Source organism: Cupressus sempervirens, chromosome 10, assembly GCF_028749045.1.
Source record: "Cupressus sempervirens isolate cs-2001-9-10 chromosome 10, ASM2874904v1, whole genome shotgun sequence".
Taxonomy (NCBI): Eukaryota; Viridiplantae; Streptophyta; class Pinopsida; order Cupressales; family Cupressaceae; genus Cupressus; species Cupressus sempervirens.
The window spans coordinates 235,204,160-235,228,403 of record NC_143127.1 but is presented as its reverse complement, the minus strand read 5'-3'; positions in this window follow the sequence as shown (position 1 = coordinate 235,228,403).

Below are 24,244 nucleotides of genomic sequence, written 5' to 3'. Positions count from 1 at the left end.
CAGGGTTAAATTTGATGGTCATAAGACCATCACAATAGTTGTAAAATACCTTGTTTTGACATCCAGATGGGCGCCAAATTTAATCTTGGAAAATAATGACGTCAATGAACTGTAGGCCCCAGATGACGTCAACGTGATGTCATTTGTACAAAATTGTACAGAATTGATGACGTGTGATAGATGTGATGAGCCACATGGAAAATGGTTATTGGGTGCCTTTGATAGCTATGACTGCTAACTAGGCGAGATTATAATGAATACTGTGACTGAGCAAGCGAACAATAACTCGCCGCATGTCAGAGTTTGATTGGTCGTTGGCACTGTGCCAGTCGATACTATTGCCTGGAATATCCCACGGGTATGTATAACAGCGGTAGTCAGAGGAGTTTTCTCATCACTGGATATGTGCAAAGATTAGTCCCACATCAGGTGGGATTGTTGGGAAATCTTTGTTTAAATAAAAACTTCCACAATGCCTTAACCAAATAGCAAGCCAGCCAGATTTGTTGGAGTTTGCCCACCGGTGAATGACGTGCTCACCGGTTTGCTTGCCGCAGGGATGTTGTAGGGCCAGGCTGCAGGTTGATGTAATATGGTGTAGTTGTGAGCCAAATTTTTTGACTTTAAAGATGTAGTATGACCCAATGATGTCGAAGATGCAGTATGGCCGAATGACGCTGAAGATGCAGTATGACCCAATGTTTAATGATCTGCCAATTAAATAAAATAAACCCTGCACTAAATAAAATATATCCACCAAATAATAGAGCCGAGGCGGGGTGTCACTACCCGATTCAGCAAAAAAATTTCTCTGCCTGTGTAACCGAAAATATCAAATTCAAAAATTCAAAAAATACAGAGAAATAGATCTGAAAATAAATTTAAATAATTAGATCAATGAAAACGATCATACCCAATTGCAATTCAGTGCCTTTGGGTGCCGATTTGCAAAATTTTTTTTGCCTCACGATCAACTTTCACCTAATATAGGCGAGTTTATAGTTGATCTTCATCGAATCGATGCTTTGGACACAACAGTGAGGTTAGATCTGGCTCTAGACGCTCCCAATTTTTGCAGATCCTTTAGATTTGTGTCGAGGTGCTTAAGCATGTTTGGTCTCGGATGACTACATGATGAGAATCCTCCTTGGATTTGATACCATGTAAGAATTTGGCTTAGGCCAGAATTCACCCAAGAACTAAAGAACTCAACACAAGCACACAATAGACCAAAATAGATAGAGTATGATCAGAATGATGATATTCATTCAATAACTGCTTGAGAGTACACTAGGAGTACTTGAATATAAAGGCCTCAAGAGAGGTTCTAGAATGCATATAAGTTAGCATCATGATATGTCATACAACTAGGCACATGTCCACCAAAAATGGGCTATCCTCCATTAAGCATAGGATTAAGTGTGATGATGTGAAAATAAGCCTGCAATGGTGTAGCATGCAAATAAGTGGTGTAGACAACATGTGTTAAATGAGGAGTGCAGATAACTATGTTGTCATCATAACAACTCAGTGAATGATGCATACTCCTGTGTTGTAGATACCATGTGCATAATTAGAGTTTCATAACTCAATGAGAGTACACAAACTCCTAAGTGTCTCACCTATAATAATAATAAAATAATGCAAAATAATTAAATAATGCATTAACCTAAGTAAAACTTAAGTAAGTGTTATAAGTAAATACTTATTTACACCAACACTTAGAAACTTTTGCAATTTTCTTGACAACTTTTCAAAATCTAACTCCTAACAGCTAGAACTATTTGAATCATTAGCACCATTAGCTCTTCATGGGTGGGTGAACCCTAGTGACACCCTTGTTTTGGCCACAGAGACCATCCATCATCCGTGGCCACCCATACTAAGGAGTCTCCAAGGGGCTCTAAGTGCATTTCAAGATCGATCTTTTGAGGATCATAACTCGGAGCTAGTGAGGACTATCAATGAACTATCACATGATACAAGATAGCAATGTTGAGACCTAAAATAACCTATCTCATTTTGGAGAGATCACATTCCATTTGGATTTGGCACAAGGATCTCCCTCGATGCCAAAACTTACAGTGTGCCTTATTTCATAGATGCACCATAGCATAACTTTGAAACCACTTATCTTGTCATCGAATCATAATGCTATTAGCTCTAGGTGGGTGGGAAAACCCTAGTAACACCCTTGTTCTAACCACAAAGACCATCCATCATCCATGACCACCCTGTACCAAGGAGTCTCCAAGGTGCTCTAAGTGTGTTTCAAGGTCGATCTTTCAAGGGTCATAACTTAGAGCTCATGAGGGTTATTGATGAACTATCAAATGCTATAGGATGGTGATGCTGATGCCTAAAATAATCTATCTCATTTTTGAGAGATCACATTCCTTTTGGATTTAGTACATTGATCTTGCTCGATGCCAAAACTCGTAATGTGCCTCAGTTCATAGGTGCACCATAGCATAACTTTGAAATTGTTGATTTTGGCATTGAATTGTCAATGCCATTAGCTCTAGATGGGTAGGTGAACCCTAGTGATACCCTAGTTCCAACCATGGAGACCATCCATTGTTCACAACCACTCATACCGAGGAGTCTCCAGGGTTCTCTAAGTGCATTTCGAGCTTGATCTTTCGAGGGTCATAAATTAGAGCTCATGAGGGCTTTTGATGAACTATCAAATAATACAAGATGGTGATGTTGACACTTAAAATAAGCTATCTCATTTTTGAGAGATCACATTCCATTTGCATTCAGCACAACAATCTCCCTCGATGGAAAAACTTGTAGTGTGCCTCAGTTCATAGGTGCACCATAGCGTAACTTTGAAATCATTGATCTTGGCATCAAATCATTAGTGCTATTAGCTCTGAGTGGGTGGGTGAACCCTAGTCACACCTTTTTCCAGCCACGAAGACCATCCATTGTTTGTGGCCACCCCATACTGAGGAGTTTCCAAGGTGCTCTAAGTGTGTTTCGAGGTCAATCTTTTGAGGGTCATAACTCAAAGCTCATGAGGGATATCAATGAATTGTAAAATGCTACAAGATGGTGTTCCTAAGGCCTAAAATAACCTATCTCATTTTTGAGAGATCACATTCCATTTGGATTCGGCACAACAATCTCTCTCGATGCCAAAACTCGCAGTGTGCCTCAGTTCATAGGTGCACCACAGCGTAACTTTGAAACTATTGATCTTGGCATTGAATCATTAGTGCCATTAGCTTTGGGTGGGTAGGAAAAACATAGTTGCACCCTTTTTCAAGCCATGGAGACCATCCATCATTCATGGCCACCCCATACCGAGGAGTCTCCAAGGTGCTCTAAGTGCATTTCGAGGTCAATCTTCAGAGGGTCATAGCTTAGAGCTCATGAGGGTGATCAATGAACTATTGAATGCTATAGGATAGTGATGTTAAGGCCTAAAATAACCTATCTCATTTTTGAGAGATCACATTCTATTTGGATTCATCACAATGATCTCGCTTGATGCCAAAACTCGCAGTGTACCTCAGTGCATAGGTGCAACACAATGTAACTTTGAAACCACTGATCTTGGCATCGAATCATTAGTGCCATTAGCTTTGGGTGGGTGGTTGAACCCTAGTCACACTCTTTTTTTTTCCATGGAGATCATCCATCATTCGCGGCCACCCCGTACCGAGGAGTCTCCAAGGTGCTCTACATGCGTTTTGAGGTCAATCTTCTGAGGGTCATAACTTAGAGCTCGTGAGGGCTATCAATGAACTATCAAATGCTACAAGATGGTGATGAGGAGGCCTAAAATAAACTATCTCATTTTTGAGAGATCATTCTATTTGGATTCGACATGTAGTGATCTCGTTCGATGCCAAAAATCGCAGTGTGCCTTAGTTCATAGGTGCACCATAGCGTAACTTTGAAACCATTGATCTTAGCATTGAATTGTCAGTTCTATTAGCTCTATGTGGGTGGATGAACCCTATTCACACCCTTTTTTTAGCCATGGAGACTATCCATCATCCATAGCCACCCTATACCGAGGAGTCTCCAAGGTGCTCTAAGTGCATTTCAAGGTCAATCTTCTGAGGATCATAACTTGGAGATCATGAGGACTATTAATGAACTATTGAATGTTAAAGGATGGTGATGCTGGGACCTAAAATAAACTATCTCATTTTTGAGAGATCATATTCCATTTGGATTTAGCACAACGATCTCGCTTGATGCCAAAACTCACAGTGTGCCTTAGTTCATAGGTGCACCATAGTGTAACTTTGAAACTGCTTATCTTGGCATCGAATTGTCAGCACCATTAGCTTTGGGTGGGTGGGTGAACCTTAGTGACACCCATGTTATAGCTACGAAGACCATTCATCATTCACAACCACCCTATACTGAGGAGTGTCCAAGGTTCTCTAAGTGCATTTTGAGGTTGATATTTTGAGGGTCATAACTTGGAGCTCATGAGGGCTATCAATGAACCATTGAATACTATAGGACGGTGATGCTGAGGCCTAAAATAAGTTGGAGTTCATGAGGGCTATCAATGAATTGTCCAATCAAGTCTCTTAAGTTGAGATATTTTGAGGTTATGTTGAAATTGAAAAGTGGTAGTATGAGGATAGTAACAAAGTGAAGTGCTAGTTATCAAAGATTATGAATCCATGAAGGACTTGGTGGTTGGGAATAGAATCCATGGCTAAGGAGTAGAGTCCTTAGCTATGTTGAGATTAGATTTGAATCCAAGAGTTAGTTTCAAGGTTGAAGGTAGAGTATAAAATCAGATTTGGGGTTATTTGAACCTTGTGTAGGAGGTTAACAAGTGTGTTTATGTCATGATAGCACTTCAAATTATACATTGCATCCAAATTTGATAATAAAGGTTGTTAAAATGTTATTAAAAAATTATTGCATTTAAATCAAATATAAAAAAAAAATCAAAATTAATGATATTCCATAAACATGAACAATACACATGATCCACGATAAATTGAACAATACTAGATACTAAATTAATATGTATATCATTGTGCACATAAATGACAAAAATATATATCAAAATACATGTATCCATAGAAATATTTTTACATGAATATATATCAAAGATCATGTATCCATAGACAAATTACTCAAATATATATCAAAATACATAGATCCATATACAAAATGTGGCTGATCATGCCATCAGAATGTGTATAATATCAATGTTTCTATATACAACATGGCATATGCCATCTCAAAATGTCTCATGATGCATCCTACAACAACTATACTATCCTAGGGTGCTGGTGGATGATCAAAATGCAGCCTCTTCACTGCACTAGGTGGATCAAATGCCTCCTACATAAGAAAAAAAGAAAAACTCAAAGTTAGACTACTAAATTTATATGATTCTTTGTATCTAACATCGAATTACTCAAATTCGTAATGATCTTCTTTGTAATGAAGATTTATACTATCAAAATTTCATAATAAATAACTCTCTTGTCGACCTCTTGTGCTAGTTAGGAGTCCTCTCATATGCCCTTAGCAATGCTTGTACCTCTCTAATTGTGGGCTATATATGTTCAAATACGTTTGTCAGATGAATCTACAATTTAAACTATAACATTATAATTTACAGCATGCTAAATTTATAACATATTTAATCATGAATTCAAAATTTAACTTACTATTGCAGGCTCCTCCTCAAGAGAGAGTGGTCACATCATCAAATCTACATAACTCTTTCATCAGACCTCATGTGCACTAGGAATCTCCTATGAGATACAAAATGGTAGTTGTTAATATCATGAAAATCAGTTTTGAATTTATTTATGAAGATAAGGATAATAAAAAATAAATGATACTTATACATACAATGGGGCTCTTAGTGTGAATAGAAATCCTTGATGGTCTATGACACAAAATCTGTATAGGCTCATCGCCAGTAGCCACGCCCTATATACAATAAAGAATGTAATTAATGTTAGGATAAACCACAGACAAAAATAAAAACTACATGCAAATATAACCAATAATAGAAAATAATAGATCGCACAGAAATGAACTCAAGGCACCAAGATTTAATGTGGTTCACCCAATCCCTAGGTTACGTCCACCAAACAGCAAGTCTGATCTTATTACAATTCAATGATTACAACTTGATTACAATCCGTAATCCCTTACAGCTCAATATCGCTACAAGAACCAATTTTGCATCACAACATAATAAAAAATACCCAACCCTAAACCCTTTTATACAAATATTAAACCGCTTTAGGGTTATAACATGTCGGCCATATGTCAGCCATAATATGTCGGCTACCATGTTGGCCACGGCCCAAATTTTTTATGAAGTATGTACTGTATTTTCCTAATCAGTCACCATAATCTAAAAATCTCCCACTTGGGGACTGATCAGGCTCCACACTAAACAACAATCTCCCACTTGGAGACTGATCCTGTACCAATACCACTATCACGTGGGGCTCCCACTGGGTCAAACCACCCCAGACTCTATTGTTCTTTTATTCATGTTCAATCTGAAAGACCAACCGAAGCTGAAGAGGAGTTCAGCTTCTCCTGTGTTACAACCTTTGTCAACATATCTACTATATTGTCATTGGTATGTATCTTCTCTAGCTTTAATTGACCATCCTCCAAAACTGACCGAATGAAATGGTACCACAACTGTATGTGTTTGGTCTTAGAATGCAGAGCTGAATTCTTTGCAAGATGAATGGCACTCTAACTATCGGTGAACAAATAACTATCCTTCTGAGGATGTCCCAATTCTTCCAAGAAGAACTGAAGCCATATCATCTCCTTGGCTGCCTTTGTAGCAGCAACATACTATGCCTTTGTATTGGATAGAGCATTAATCTTATGTAACCTAGAAACCTAGCTCACAGCTGCCCCACCAACAGTAAAGACATAACATGTAGTACTCCGCCTGGTATCAATATCCCCAGCCAAATCTGAGTCAACATAGCCCTGTAAATAAGTAGTAGGGACCCCAAAGTGTAAACACTTATTGGATGTTCCTCTCAAATATCTAAGAATCCACTTGAAAGCATTCCAATGCTCAAATCTTGGATGACTCATATACCTGCTAACAACTCCCACTACATGTGCAATATCTGGCCTAGTGCATACCATAGCATACATCAAGCTTCCTACAACTGAAGCATAGGGTACCTTGGACATCTTATCCTCCTCTTCCTGTGTCTTGGGACACATCTCCTTAGTCAATTTCAAATGAACATGTAAAGGTGTGCTGACAGATTTAGCATTCTCCATAGAGAAATGTTGCAACACCTTCTCAACATAATCAGCTTGAGATAGCGTCAATGTTCTGTTCTTCCTATCTCTGCAAATCTTCATACCAAGGATTTGTTTTTCTACCCCCAAATCCTTCATAGCAAATGCATGTGCTAACTAGAATTTTAGCCCCTTAATATGATGCATGTGCTAACTAGCATGCTAATTGGCGTTACATGCCTTTTTACCTGTAGGCAACTTGCACAAATCCCATGTCTTATTTTTCAGCAAAGAGTCCATTTCATCTTTCATTCTAGACTCCCATTGACTCTTAGTATCCACCTGCACAGCTTCATCATAACTTTTAGGTTCACTAGCATCAGTAAGTAAAATAGAATACAAAGAGGGAGAAAACATTTGTGGAGGTCTAATTTGCCTCGTTGACCGTCTAACATTCACTGGTGTGTGTTGTATTTTTTTTTGTAGTTGTTGCACGTCATGAGGGATGGCTAGAACATTAGCTTTTGGAGTATCATCCCGCATTACATAATCATATTCTTTCTTCTCATGTTGTTGCAATAGATCTTTGTACAACACTTTCTCATTGAATATGACATCCCAACTTGTAACAATTTTAAGATTTTCAAAATCCCAAAGCCTATAACCAAATTCATTAATGCCATATCCAAAAAAGATAGATTTCTTTGATTTAGCTTCTAGCTTGGTTCTATTTTCAGAGTCTATATGAGCAAAAGCTTCACAACCGAAGGTCTTGAGAAAAGAATAACTCACCTTCTTACCAGTCCATGCTTCCTCTGGAATACCACAACCCAAAGGAGTAGAGGGACCTCTATTAATCAAATATATTGTAGTATTGATAGCCTCCACCCACATGTGTAAGGGCAACCCAAAATGCAACCTCATGCTCCTTGCGCACTCCATTATAGTCCTATTCATGCATTTAGCCACTCCATTTTCCTGTGGAGTCCTTGGAATAGTTTTCTATCTAAGAATACCATTAGTGGAGCAATAATCTTCAAATTCATGACTGCAATACTCACCACCATTATCAGATTTGAGATAGTTTAATTTCTTACTAGTCTCATTTTCAACCAAGCATTTCCATTTCTTAAAAGTTTGAAATACATCAAATTTCTGTCTAAGGAAATAAACCCATACTTTTCTAGTTGCATCATCAATAAATGTAACATAATAATGAGAGCCACCAAGGCAAGATACCTAAGTTGGTCCCCATACATCTGTATGCACAAGCTCTAATTTCTCCTTTTTGTTTTCCTTCCTAGTCTTTACAAAACTCACTCTCTTTTGTTTTCCATACACACAACTTTCACAAAAATCCATATTAACACATTTCAGACCTGGTAAAACTTTCATTGAATGAAGTACTTTCATACCTTTCTTACTCATGTGCCCAAGTCTGTTGTGCCACATCGCTGTATCAGAATCTACAACAGCTATTTGTTCTCCCTGCTCAACTGCAAAAATTGTTCCTAAACATTCATTTTTCTTTGAAACAATCAAAGTAGTAGGAACAATATGACTTGTACAAAGATATAAGGTGCCTACTTTCACACCTTTTGCTACTACAAGGGAGCCTTTTGAAACCTTCCAATTTTTATCATTAAAAGTAACTACACAACCCTCATCACCGAGTTGCCCAGCTGAAATTAAATTTCTACTCAGCCTTGGAACATGTCTTACCTCATGTAGTAGGCAATGATTCCCATTCTGCAACTTAATCTTAATTTTTTCCTTTCCAACAATCTGATAGGGCTCATTATCCCCCAAATAAACAAGCCCAAAATCCCCTTGGACATAATCAATGAAATAACCTCTATGAGGTGTAGCATGAAATGAAACACCAGAATCTAAAACCCATGAATCATCAACACTCTCTAAAGATAGAAGCAAAGCATCCTCTTCAGATTTGTTACTTACCACATTTGCCTCGTCTTCATCTGATTTATCTCTTTCATTTTTCTTTTGGTTTCAAAAATCTTTCTTTTTGTGCCCTGGTTTCCCATAGTACTAGCAATCATTTGGTCCTCTCGATTGAGACCTCCTCCCCTTTGACTTTCCTCTTGATTTCCCACGATTTCTAGAGTTACTTTCTCTTTCAGTCGTTCTGCCCCTGCTTTGTGCATTCAAAGCACTTCTTGATGTAGATCCACCTAAGGATTTCCTATGAGTTTCCTAACTCAAAACAACACCAATCACATCATCATATTTTAAGGTACTAGATCCAGGAACAAAATTACTCACCGCCATTACCAAGCCATTCCAGCTTTCAGGCAAAGAACACAAAATCAAGAGAGCCCTAATTTCTTCATCAAAATTGATACCCACAGAAGATAACTGACTAGTAATAGTATTAAACTCATTTAAATGATCTGTAATAGATCCACCTTCTACCATTTTTATATTAAATAAATGCTTCATGAGAAATACCTTGTTTGAAGCGGAGGACTTTTCATATAGTTTCGCTAGGGTTTTCATTAAATCTTCTGTTGTCTTTGCTTTTGTAATATTAAATGCCACCGATGGTGCCAAGAATAACTGAATGCTTTCAAGTGCCTTTCTATCCAAAAGATCCCATTTAGCCTCTGACATAGTTCCCTGATGCTTGGCTTTGCCTTCCAATGACTTTCATAAATCCTTTTGATATAGATAGTCTTCCATTTTCATCTTCCATAACTAGAAGTTCTACCCATTAAACCTGTCAACCCTCAACTTACCCTCATCTGCCATTTCTCCCACTCAACCATGAGACTCCCACTTAACCATGAGACTTTCCTGCAGAGAATAACAGAAAGACAACTAGGCTCTGATACCAATTGTTAGGATAAACCATAGATAGAAATAAAAACTAAATGCAAATATAACCAATAACAAAAAATATTAGATCACATAGAAATGAACACAAGGTACCAAGATTTAACATGGTTCACCCAATCCCTAGGCTACGTCCACCAAACAGCAAGTCCGATCTTATTACAATCGAGTGATTACAACCTGATTACAATCCGTAATCCCTTACAACTCAAGATCGCCGCAAGAACCAATTTTGCATCACAACATAATGAAAAATATCCAACCCTAAACCCTTTTATACAAGTATTAAACCACTTTAGGGCTATAACATGTAGGCCATATGTCGGCCATAATATGTTGGCTACCATGTCGGCCATGGCCCATGAACCCCACTATTTATGAAGTATGTACAGTACTTTCCTAATTAGTCACCATAATCTAACAATTAAATGGGATTACCACAAATATTTTACAAGAATGCATCGATATTTAATCAAATAGAAAGAACCTAATTACCTTTCCTTTGTCAATGCATCCTAGCTCACCCCCCACACTTTGTCCCCTTAGAATAGGTGGTACCTGCAAGATAAAAGAAAGATTAGTAACCATATATGCTACAATATCGAAAAAAAAAATGCAAACACAACATAATGTATCGTAGATGTCTCAAGGCCAAATGAAATGGCTAAGAGCATGGCATCATCAATCTATCTAATCTCCTTCTCAGTCATCAACTAAACATGAATGAAGATCACATACATGTAAAAGTCAGTATGGCTTAAAAATTAAAATTACTCTATTATAAAAATTAAATTTAAATTGCATATGTCTTAACAAAAAAATGTATACACGTACCGACACTGAAGGAGTCCATGCCTCTGCATTCCCGTCCTCTCTCACATCAAGGTTTGTAGCCTCTGCACATGTATCTAGTGTATCCTCATCTAATATAAAATGATACTCAGGAAGATCACCTATGGGACCTAGGAAAATATTCTTGCACATAATGCAAGTGTGAGGCACACAAACGTGTGATGAGCTAGCTCAATATGAATTGGCACCAGCATCATCAATATGAGGAGGCAGGACTAACCTAGCCTGAGATATCATTAGGCTACTCAGCCTATGAATGGCTCTGATAGTCTGAGAGCTGGCCTCTACCATAATATCTGGATGCTGCACTTGAGGAGGGGGGGAGATATCAGTGGGGGGGACAAAAGTGACAGCTTTCTTTTTTTGGGAAGAGGGTCTTTCTTGAGGAGCTCCTAGTCCTATGCCCATGTTGGGCTTCATGCTCCAATAGTTCATTTTAAGTTTCAACACAAATTTCATATATAATTTTCTAAAGAAGTAAAATGGTATGTCTAAATTTCCATGTGGAGGGATATCAAAGACCATCCACCAATGATCCCAAAAGTTTGCACGTATGTCATCATTTGTGCACCATTTAATCGATAGTTTGGATTTTTTTGGTTCGACTAGTAAACCCATTTTTGGGTTAGCAAAAAGGCTAGCCAAATCGTCTTTGGTTATTTTGAGGGCTGCAACCTCATCATAATCCAAACCATCATCAAAAATCTCGTGCATTTCATCATGCCAATGAAGAGTGACATTTTGTTGGTTCATACGGGTTTCAATGTTATCCACTATGGTGTTTAACATGGATAACATAGGAGCCAATGAAGGTACATTATTAAATGTTCTATGCAAACCTCTCAACTTGGTGAGATTTTCATTTATCAAATCCTCAATTCAAGGAGGGTTTTGAGGGGGTAGAGGATCATTTGGTGGACAATTTTGTGGGGGTACTAGATCATTTGGTGGGGGGTTATGAGGAATATTATTCCCTGCCTCACTCTCATTATTTCAATCAACCATTCCTATTGAATTGAAAAACGTAATATATATTAAGAAAAAGCCTTAATTTAAACCATTTTTTTCAAAAAAATCCTAAATTCAACTAAAAAAAAAAAAAATCATGATAAAATCTATTGAATTTAGGTTAAAAATGAGTTAAAAAAAATATACTTAATATCTGATATCCAATTCTATATCGTATATCCGATTGCCGCACTAAAAATTGGCCCCAACAAATGCAAAATAAGGGCCCTCCAAGTCTGTGTTTTTTTTAATGTAATAGCATAGATATCGGATATCAGATATAATATCCGATATTTGATATTATATCAGATATCTGATATTTCATGCATATATTATATATTAAATATAACATATATTATATATTAATTATAATATACTACTTTTTTATTATATATTATATTATAATATATTACATTTTAATTATTATATTATATTATATATATATATATTATATTACATTATATTATATTATATTTTATATATATTATATTTTAGATATATTATATTACATTACTATATATTATAATATAAAATATTATATTATATTATTATAATTTATAATATATTATATTATAATATGTTACTTTATTATTATATTATATTATATTATATTATATTATATATATATTATATTACATTACTATATATTACAATATAAAATATTATATTATAGTATAATTATTATAACTATAATAATATTATATTATATAATATTAAGTAATATATTATACTATTATAATGTAATATTTTAATATTATTATAGTATAATAATAATAATATTATATTATAGTATAATAATTATAATTATTATATTATTATAATATTATTGTGTGGGTTATTGGATATCTGATATGAGATTAGATATCTGAGAATATCGGATATCCGATATCAAATCAGATATCTAATAAGGTTCAACTTACTTTCCAGGCTTGGTGCCTGGATAGGTGACAAAAAGTTAGAGCGAATTTTGAAGTGCTTTTAGACATTTTCAAACTCTATTTTTTTCACATCGCCACTTTTTGGCACACCATGATCCTACACATACCCTATATTTGTTATTAATTTCTTATTCTAAATGTAAGTTTTTTGGGTCTATAGAACTTATAGTCAAGAACTCAATCATCCCTAACTCCTTATAGTCAACAAATTTTTTTAACTATTAGATTTTACTTGTTTATTCATTTATCCTTCTCATATATTTTGTGTAGGGAAAATGTTTTGATGGGATAGAGCCTTAATCTGAACACTTCATTCAAGTTACTAGCCTCTCTTATAGTTAAGGACCATACCCTCTACTAGTTGAGTATATGATTGTTATCTATTATTGATTATCATTGCAATACTTTAATGAGTTGTGTACTTATTTTTTCATTATGTTTATATATGTTCTATTTGATAATGTCTGTCTACTTATTTTTAAATTACATTCATACATCATTATCACAATAGACATCCCTTCTTAGTGAAAGGCCAATATCTCAATTTCTCATTAACTAGTCTTGGCATCATTTTGTAATGTTTTCATCTGAGAAGGTTGTATTTGGAAGCCAAAATATTATTTTTACCCATCACAAATTTATGGGAGGGACCTAAGAATACGTGACCTTAATGATCTCCAAGATCCCACCATGCTCTTGAGATACTATGGATACACTTACTTGTACCATTGGTGTTAAGTTTTAAAAACTCCATGGTTGGAGGCATTCATTTGACTTCTTTACTTATATCCTTTATTGTTGGTCTCCTTATTGGTATTCTATCAAAAAGTGATATTAATATATTTTCATTTTATAAGGATTTTATAATCCTCTATAGAGAAAATTGAGATAGAAGATTTTGACCAAGTGAGAAAATAGATAACATTTTTTAGATATTGGTTTCTCAATATGCAAACATACACTCTCCATTGTTTGGTTTTCTTTGTTAAAAATTGTTTTATTTCTCTCCAACCACAAGCACCACATAACACTTGCTTGTGTAACAAACCTAATACTTGTAAATAAAGAGGAATTATTTAGAACTAGCCAAGTTGGTAACCATCTTCTCACATTACCTACTTTAATCAAAGACCATTAAAATTTTCCAAACACCCAACACTACCAAGATTGAGAAAATTGGCAAGTGTAAAAATGATAATCTAGTATGTCTTGTGTTTCCCCATAATATGGAAAAATGAAGGCCTATAGTATTCTTGGCTTTTCTAAATTTTCATTTATTAGGATTTTCTTTTCAATTACAAACTATGTAAAAGCTCACACCTTGGGAAAGACAACATCATGCTAACAAAAAGAATATTTCTACAAAATCTCTGGACAACTATGCCTTTGTTTAAAATTTGTATAACCTATTTTGACTATGTATCTTCCATTCTCTCTTTTAGTCCATATCAATAGATCCTCTTCAAGAATAAGAACTATTTCTCTTTCTAAAAATAAATTGATTAATAAAAGTCTCTATTTGTTAGATTGTGGTGACTGATCAGGAGAAAAAAATTTTTTTTGGAAGTAGCCGACATCGACATGGTAGCCGACATATTATGGCCGACATATGGCCGACATGTTATAACCCTAAAGCGGTTTAATACTTGTATAAAAAGGGCTTAGGGTTGGGTATTTTTGATGTGTGGTGATACGAAATTGGTTCTTGCGGCGGTATTGAGCTGTAAGGGATTACGGATTGTAATCAGGTTGTAATCACTGGATTGTAATAAGATCGGACTTGCTGTTTGGTGGACGTAGCCCAGGTATTGGGTGAACCACGTTAAATCTTGGTGCCTTGTGTTCATTTCTGTGTATTCTATTATTTTCTATTATTGGTTATATTTGCATGTAGTTTTTATTTCTGTCCGTGGTTTATCCTAACAAGTGGTATCAGAGCCAAGTTGTTTCTCAGTTATCCTCTGCAGGAAAGTCTCACGGTTAAGTGGGAGTCTCACGGTTGAGTGGGAGCAATGGCAGATGATGGTAAGCTGAGGGTTGATAGGTTTAATGGGCAGAACTTCCAGTTATGGAAGATGCAAATGGAAGACTATTTATATCAGAAGGATTTGTGGAAGCCGTTGGAAGGAAAAGCCAAGAATCAAGGAACTATGTCAGAGGCTGAATGGGATCTTTTGGACAGAAAGGCACTTGGAAGCATTCGGTTATGCTTGGCACCATCGGTGGCATTTAATATTACAAAAGCAAAGACGACAGAAGATTTGATGAAAACCCTAGCGACACTGTATGAAAAGCCCTCCGCTTCAAATAAGGTATTTCTCATGAAGCGTTTATTTAATATGAAAATGGCAGAAGGTGGATCTGTTGCAGATCATTTAAATGAGTTTAATACTATTACTAGTCAATTATCTTCTGTGGGTATCAATTTTGATGAAGAAATTAGGGCTCTCTTGATTTTGTGTTCTTTGCCTGAAAGCTGGAATGGCTTGGTAATGGCGGTGAGTAATTCTGTTCCTGGATCTAGTACCCTAAAATATGATGATGTGATCGGTGTTATTTTAAGTGAGGAAACTCGTAGAAAATCCTCAGGTGGATCTACATCAGGAAGTGCTTTAAATGCACAAAGCAGGGGCAGAACGACTGAAAGAGGAAGTAACTCTGGAAATCGTGGGAAATCAAGAGGAAAGTCAAAGGGGAGGAGGTCTCAATCGAAAGGACCAAATGATTGCTGGTACTGTGGGAAACCAGGGCACAAAAAGAAAGATTGCTGGACTCGAAAGAAAAATGAAGGAGATAAATCAGATGGAGACAAAGAGGCAAATGTGGTAAGTAACAAATCCGAAGAGGATGCTTTGCTTCTGTCTTTAGAGAGTGTTGATGATTCATGGGTTTTAGATTCTGGTGCTTCTTTTCATGCTACACCTCATAGAGGTTATTTCATTGATTATGTCCAAGGGGATTTTGGGCTTGTTTATTTGGGGGATAATGAACCCTGTCAGATTGTTGGAAAGGGAAAAATTAAGATTAAGTTGCAGAATGGGAATCATTGGCTACTACATGAGGTAAGACATGTTCCAAAACTAAGTAGAAATTTAATTTCAGTAGGGCAACTCGGTGATGAGGGTTGTGTAGTTACTTTTAATGATAAAAATTGGAAGGTTTCAAAAGGTTCCCTTGTAGTAGCAAAAGGTGTGAAAGTAGGCACCTTATATCTTTGTACAGGTCATATTGTTCCTTCTACTTTGATTGTTTCAGAGAAAAATGAATATTCAGGAACAATTACTGCAGATGAGCAGGGAGAACAAATAGCTGCTGTGGATTCTGATACAGCGCTGTGGCACAATAGACTTGGGCACATGAGTGAGAAAGGTATGAAAGTACTTCATTCAAGGAAAGTTTTACCAGGTCTAAAATGTGTGAATATGGATTTCTGTGAAAGTTGTGTGTATGGAAAACAAAAGAGAGTGAGTTTTGTAAAGACAGGGAAGGAAAACAAAAAGGAGAAATTAGAACTTGTGCATACAGATGTATGGGGACCGGCTCAGGTATCTTCCCTTGGTGGCTCTCATTATTATGTTACATTTATTGATGACGCAACTAGAAAAGTATGGGTTTATTTCCTTAAACAGAAATCTGATGTATTTCAAACTTTTAAGAAATGGAAATGCTTGGTTGAAAATGAGACTGGTAAGAAATTAAAATGTCTCAGATCTGATAATGGTGGTGAGTATTGCAGTCATGAATTTGAAGATTATTGCTCCACTAATGGTATTTATAGACAAAAAACTGTTCCAAGGACTCCACAGGAAAATGGAGTGGCTGAACGCATGAACAGGACTATAATGGAGCGCGCAAGGAGCATGAGGTTGCATGCTGGGTTGCCCTTACACATGTGGGCGGAGGCTGTCAATACTGCAGTATATTTGATTAATAGAGGTCCCTCTACTCCTTTGGGTTGTGGTATTCCAGAGGAAGCATGGACTGGTAAGAAGGTGAGTTATTCTTTTCTCAAGACCTTCGGTTGTGAAGCTTTTGCTCATATAGACTCTGAACATAGAACCAAGCTAGAAGCTAAATCAAAGAAATGTGTCTTTGTTGGATATGGCATTAATGAATTTGGTTATAGGCTTTGGGATTTTGAAAATCATAAAATTATAAGAAGCCGGGATGTCATATTCAATGAAAAAGTGTTGTACAAAGATCTGTTGCAGCAACATGAGAAGAAAGAAGATGATTATGTAGTGCTGGATGATACTCCAAAAGCTGATGTTCCAGCCATTCCTCATGATGTGCAACAACCGCAACAACAAATACCACATACACCAGTGAATGTTAGACGGTCAACAAGGCCAATTAGACCTCCACAAAGGTTTTCTCCCTCTTTGTATTCTATTTTACTTACTGATGCTGGTGAACCTGAAAGTTATGATGAAGCTGTGCAGGTGGATACTAAGATTCAGTGGGAGTCTGCAATGAAAGATGAAATGGACTCTTTGCTGAAAAATAAGACATGGGATTTGTGCAAGTTGCCTGCAGGTAAAAAGGTTTTACAGAATAAATGGGTTTACAGGTTGAAAGAAGAGGAAGGAGGTAAGAAAAGATTTAAGGCCAGGTTAGTTGTAAAAGGATTTGCACAGAAAAAAGGAATTGATTTTGATGAAATATTTTCTCCTGTTGTTAAAATGACTTCTATTCGTACTGTTTTAAGTCTTGTGGCTACTGAAGATTTGCATTTAGAGCAGATGGATGTTAAAACAGCCTTTCTTCATGGTGATTTGGATGAAGAAATATATATGGCTCAGCCACAGGGTTTTGAGGTCAAAGGTAAGGAGAACTTAGTGTGCAAATTGAAGAAAAGTTTATATGGCCTGAAGCAAGCACCTCGGCAATGGTATCTGAAATTTGACAGTTTTATGCATGAGCATGGATATAATAGGTGTCATTCAGATTACTGTGTTTATTTTAAGAGGTTGGATGATGATAGCTACATTATTTTATGTTTATATGTTGATGATATGCTTATAGCTGGGTCTAACATGGATCATATTAAGGGGCTGAAACGTCGATTAGCACATGCATTTGCTATGAAGGATTTGGGGGCAGCAAAACAAATCCTTGGTATGAAGATTTGCAGAGATAGGAAGAACAGAACATTGACGCTATCTCAAGCTGATTATGTTGAGAAGGTGTTGCAACGTTTCTCTATGGAGAATGCTAAAGCTGTCAGCACACCTTTACCTGGTCATTTGAAATTGACTAAGGAGATGTGTCCCAAGACACAGGAAGAGGAGGATAAGATGTCCAAGGTACCCTATGCTTCAGCTGTAGGAAGTTTGATGTATGCTATGGTATGCACTAGGCCAGATATTGCACATGCAGTGGGAGTCGTTAGCAGGTATATGAGTCATCCAGGTTTTGAGCATTGGAATGCTGTCAAGTGGATTCTCAGATATTTGAGAGGAACATCCAATAAGTGTTTACACTTTGGGGGCTCTACTACTGATTTACAGGGCTATGTTGACTCAGATTTGGCTGGGGATATTGATACCAGGCGGAGTACTACAGGTTATGTCTTTACTGTTGGTGGGGCAGCCGTGAGCTGGGTTTCTAGGCTACAGAAGATTAATGCTCTCTCCACTACAGAGGCAGAGTATGTTGCTGCTACAGAGGCCGCCAAAGAGATGATATGGCTTCAGTTCTTCTTGGAAGAATTGGGACATCCTCAGCAGGATAATTTTTTGTTCACAGATAGTCAGAGTGCCATTCATCTTGCTAAGAATTCAGCTCTGCATTCTAAGACCAAACACATACAGTTGCGGTACCATTTCATTCGGTCAGTTTTGGAGGATGGACAGTTAAAGCTGGAGAAGATACATACCAATGAAAATCCAGCAGATATGTTGACAAAGGTTGTCACAAGGGAGAAGTTGAACTCCTCTTCAGCTTCAGTTGGTCTTTTAGACTAAATGTGCATAAAAGAACAGCAGAGTCCAGGGTGGTTTGATCCAGTGGGAGCCCCATGCGGTAGTTGTATTGCTACAGGATCAGTCTCCAAGTGGGAGATTGTTGTTTAGTGTGGAGCCTGATCAGTCCCCAAGTGGGAGATTGTTAGATTGTGGTGACTGATCAGGAGAAAAAAATTTTTTTTGGAAGTAGCCGACATCGACATGGTAGCCGACATATTATGGCCGACATATGGCCGACATGTTATAACCCTAAAGCGGTTTAATACTTGTATAAAAAGGGCTTAGGGTTGGGTATTTTTGATGTGTGGTGATACGAAATTGGTTCTTGCGGCGGTATTGAGCTGTAAGGGATTACGGATTGTAATCAGGTTGTAATCACTGGATTGTAATAAGATCGGACTTGCTGTTTGGTGGACGTAGCCCAGGGATTGGGTGAACCACGTTAAATCTTGGTGCCTTGTGTTCATTTCTGTGTATTCTATTATTTTCTATTATTGGTTATATTTGCATGTAGTTTTTATTTCTGTCCGTGGTTTATCCTAACACTATTCCTTAGGGATTCCTCAATTTTCAAGATTCATCCATTTAGGAGTGAAAAAACCCTCAATATTTCCAATGTCAAAATACTTATCCATTGTAACTACCCAATTTTTTTTTAAGATATCCTTCACTTTTTGCGACCTTTGATGAAGACAGAGGGAAAAGTCATTCTAAGAGACCTCTAAATATTTATATTTAATTCTTTATCCAATCATCCAAGAGAAGTATGGTAAAATAGTATACCTATACCGACCTAAAAAAAAATACATTAGATAATCTTCTCATGGATTAGATAATTTGAACACCTTTCCAACCTTGGAGTTGTCCATATTTTTCACCTGAATAATCTTAGACCACAAAGAGTCTAACCTTTGATATATATTCTATATTATCTTTGATCCAAGACTCAAATGATTTCCCTTAAACTATGCACTTGTGTAAACCCTCCTCTTTAAATTTGACAATGTTGTCCCATAAAATTAATGGACCCTTTTTTCTATAATCCATATTACCTTTCTAATGGAGATACCTCATGATTTTATTTATTTTTTAGAGAATACTAGTTGGAGCTTGAAATGCAAATAAAAGATAATTTTGAATTACACTTAGTATTGTTTTTATTAACATTAATATTCTTTATAAAATTATTCACATTGCTCTACAACATGAGATTCTTTCTCCTATTGATGAATATTTCATTCTAAAAATTGACTCTATTAGCACCATTGAGAAATGGAACCCCTAGATTGTCACATGTTAAGTACCCTTCCTTCAGTCCTAGTAGTTTGATGACCACTTTAGAAATAGTCATAGGAGTATTAAAAAAAATAGATTTACTAGAATTAGATTTTTTACCCAAAGAAAAGTAGTACATGTAAATGGTCTCTTTTACTACCTAAGCTTTGTTGTGATAGTACATCATACCCTAGCCATTTCTATGGGACACCTATGTATTAGTGCAACATAAAATAAAGTAATAACAATGAGTACATAGTGGAATTGATTTGTGACCATTTTTTCATTGTGAGTCTCATTTCTTGAGGAATGAAAATCAACACATCTTTATATGGTCAAAATCCTTTAGTCCCTCCATTTCATTTGCTACATTTTCTAAATGGAAGAGAAGAGTAGTTTAGTAGTAATCCACCATGTAAGTCCCTTTTTATAACATGCATTCTATTTAGGGAAAGTGTAAAATGGAGTCTTCGATGCACAAAGTACATTTCAATGCATGATTTGGATAGTCAAAAATGAAAAATCCATGACCTCCTCACAACATCGCTCTCTCATATTCATAGACCACACTTTTAATCTTATCAAAGATTTCTTTTGACTTAGATAAATTCTATGATGCCCTTGAAACCATTCTCTCCCTCTTCCTTGGAATTGTTTTTTAACTATCTCAAGGAAGGTGTGTCATGGATGAAAAATCCACATGTCTATTAAAATCTCACTTTCTACTAAATGTGGACCACAATTTCACATAAATAATGAAAGATTTCCAAGGGATTGGATTCCATGAAACTGCCCCCTCCCCCTGTCCCATCAAATTTCACCAATTTTATTATTTAAAAAAGTTAACATTTATCATATTCATCATGTTTTAGATTCTTTGATTTTATAGGATGATATTAAATACTATCAAACATGTATTTGATAAATTTAAAACACATTATTAAGGGACATGAAAAACCTTCTCTTATAAAATTCTAATCATTAAAATATAAACTATCTAATTTCAATGACAAACCAACAACCCATAGATAGGAGAATAAAAAAAAGAATATTAAGATAACCTGATATTAAAGAGGAATTAGCCACTTTTGTATTGATCACTAGTAAAAACAACAAACTTATAAATAATAGAATTACAAGGAAGCATAACCTTACCTTTTTCCTCACAACCAACTTTTATGACTTCACCTTTCTTGTTAAGTAATGAAAGATCCATTATTTTTGGAATAGCTAATATCAGCCAAAAAGATGCTAGGCTAACCTAGAAGTATAAAGAAGGCTAAGGATGATGGGGACACAACCCAAGCACAAAATGGACACAACAGGAAAGGGAAAATTTTATTAGTTGTAAAAATATGCTAGTACACTTAGTGCAGAGAAACAGACTCCAAAAACATGCCCTATGGGCTTACAATAGCATAAATCTGGAGATAAATTCTTCTCCTAGTACCTTCTCTCAAACTCCACTCCTAACTGCCTTTTACAATGCCAGAAATGTTCTTAAATAGACCCTGGAGGGTTAAGGATTAGGAATACATTCTAGAAAGTGCTAGTTGGCATCCACCGACCAAATAGAAGGCTCTAGAAGTTGCATTAGAAGTTGGCACAAAATTAGAAGAATTTAGAAACGGTAACCAAACTTTCAAGAGGCATAACTTTTGAACTATAACTTCAATTGATGAACTGTTTACATTTCTAGAAAGCTCTCGAAGCACTCTATAGCCCTATGGACAAAATTTTCTCATCCCCCATTTTTTGGCCCTTTTTGAGGTCATTTAATGCCCCTAACCTAACTTTGAAGCATTCTTAGGAGGTCTCCAAAAATCAAAAAACTACAATAACTTTCAAACCGTGGCGCCTTTTGACCTGATTCTTTTTCTAGAAGGCTCTAAATTACAATTACATTCATCTGGCCAATTTACACCTTCTAGTTCACCAAAATGATGGCTCAATTACATACTCCTATTTTTTTGGCATTTACACGTATCCCAAGGTGTTCAAATACTCTAACCTAGAACATTGATAGTGGAATTGTGAGAGTTGGAACCTTTATTTGACCCAAATGGGTATCCAAAAATGAAAACAAATGAAAAAAAAACTAAGTCTAAGTACATTTTTTTGGGTGACACAAGATTGCCCTTATACCTCAGGATGCTCCTGCATTAGACACCCAGGGTAGATTGAAAAGTGACCCTATCACTTTATGAATGGTAGAGGAAATCCCAAATGGGAAACCTCAGCTGCTGATATCCAAGTTGAGTCCTCTATTGGTTGTCCTTTCCACTTGACTAGATACTCCTCATACTACCTATTTCTGGTACTCTTGCCCACATGATGATCTAGAATGTCTTCTATCTCCTCCTTCTTAGAAGTAGGAATTGGACATGGCTCTAACATCAACTCCTCATCTGCACCATCATCATGATACTCTGTCAAGTCAGTAATATTGAAAATAGGAGAAATGTGAATACCATCTGGAAACTCCACCTCATATGCATTTCTTGAGTCATGTTTTTTCAGAATTTTGTAGGGGCCAAATTTCTTCATTTTCAGCTTGTTGTAAGTACTAGCTGAAAATCTTTCTTTTCGTAAGTGTACCATGACTAGATCCCCTACTTGGAATTCCTTATGTCTTCTCCTTTGATCAGACCTAGCTTTATACTCTTAATTCATCTTGGTAATGTGTGCCTGGACCTCCTCATGTAGATGCTTGATATGTTCAGCAAATTCTTCAGCTTCAACACTTGTCCTCTCCCCTTGCTCTATCTTCCTCAATTTTGGTGCAATCCTTGGGCTACTTCCATAAACAATTTGGAATGGTGATTTACCAGTACTCCTGTTTATAGAGTTATTGTAAGCAAACTCCACTTGTGGTAGAATCAAATCCCATCCTGGGCTTATCCCCAACTAAACATCTCAGCAAATTGCCCAGACTTCTATTTACCACTTCTGTTTAGCCGTCAGTCTATGGGTGATGTGTGGAATTGAATTTCAAGTCTGTTCTCAACTTCTTCCACAATGTCCTCCAGAAATACCCCAAAAATTTAGTATCTCTATCAAAAACTATACTCCTTGGGAGACCATGTAGTCTTACCACCTCTCTGAAAAAAAAGTCTGCAATATGGATAACATCATGAGTTTTGTGGCATGGAATGAAATGTGCCATTTTGGAGAACCTATCAACCACCACAAATACTGAGTCATTACCCCTTTCTGTCCTTGGCAATCCAAGAACAAAATCCATACTTATGTCCTCCCATGGCTTTGATGGAATAGGCAATGCCTGATATAGCCTAGTATTCTAACTACATCCCTTGGCAACTTGACAAATCTAACAACTCTATACAAAATTCTTCACATCCTGTCAAATCTGAGGCAAAAAATAATGTTCTCTAAGAATGGCAGTGGTCTTATCTCGAACAAAGTGTCCTGCCATCCCTCCACTATGTTTCTCCTTAATCAGATTTTCCCTCATGGAACTCCTTGGAATGCATAATTGACTGACCTTGAATAACATACCATCCTGAATCAAATAGTCTAGCCACTTGGTTCTGTCTATAGCAATAGGCTCTTTACAAGATTTCCACGCTTCAAAAAAATCAAGATCCTCAGGGTACAGATTCTTGAGTTCATCAAACCCAACTACTTCAACCTGCATTATTGTAAGCAACAACTATCTCCTACTTAGTGCATCTGAAACCCTGTTAGATTTTCCACTTCTATGCTTCAACACAAATGTATAGCTCTGCAAGAACTCTACCCACTTCATATGCCTTTGATTCATTTTACCTTGGCTATTTAGGTACTATAATGCCTGATGATCAATATGCAAAACAACCTTTGGCAATAAATAATGCCTCCATTTCTTTAAGGCCTGAACTATTGCATAGAACTCTTGATCATAAACATAATACTTCTTTTTCGCATCATTCAATTTTTCACTAAAATATGCAATATAGGCTTACCTTCTTGGCTTAATACAACCCCAATAGCACTACCACTAGCATCACAATCCACCTGGAACACCTTTCTAAAATTTGGAAGTGCTAACACAAGTTGTTCTATCACCTTCTTCTTCAACAATTCAAAACTTCTCACAGCTGTCGTAGTCCATTTGAA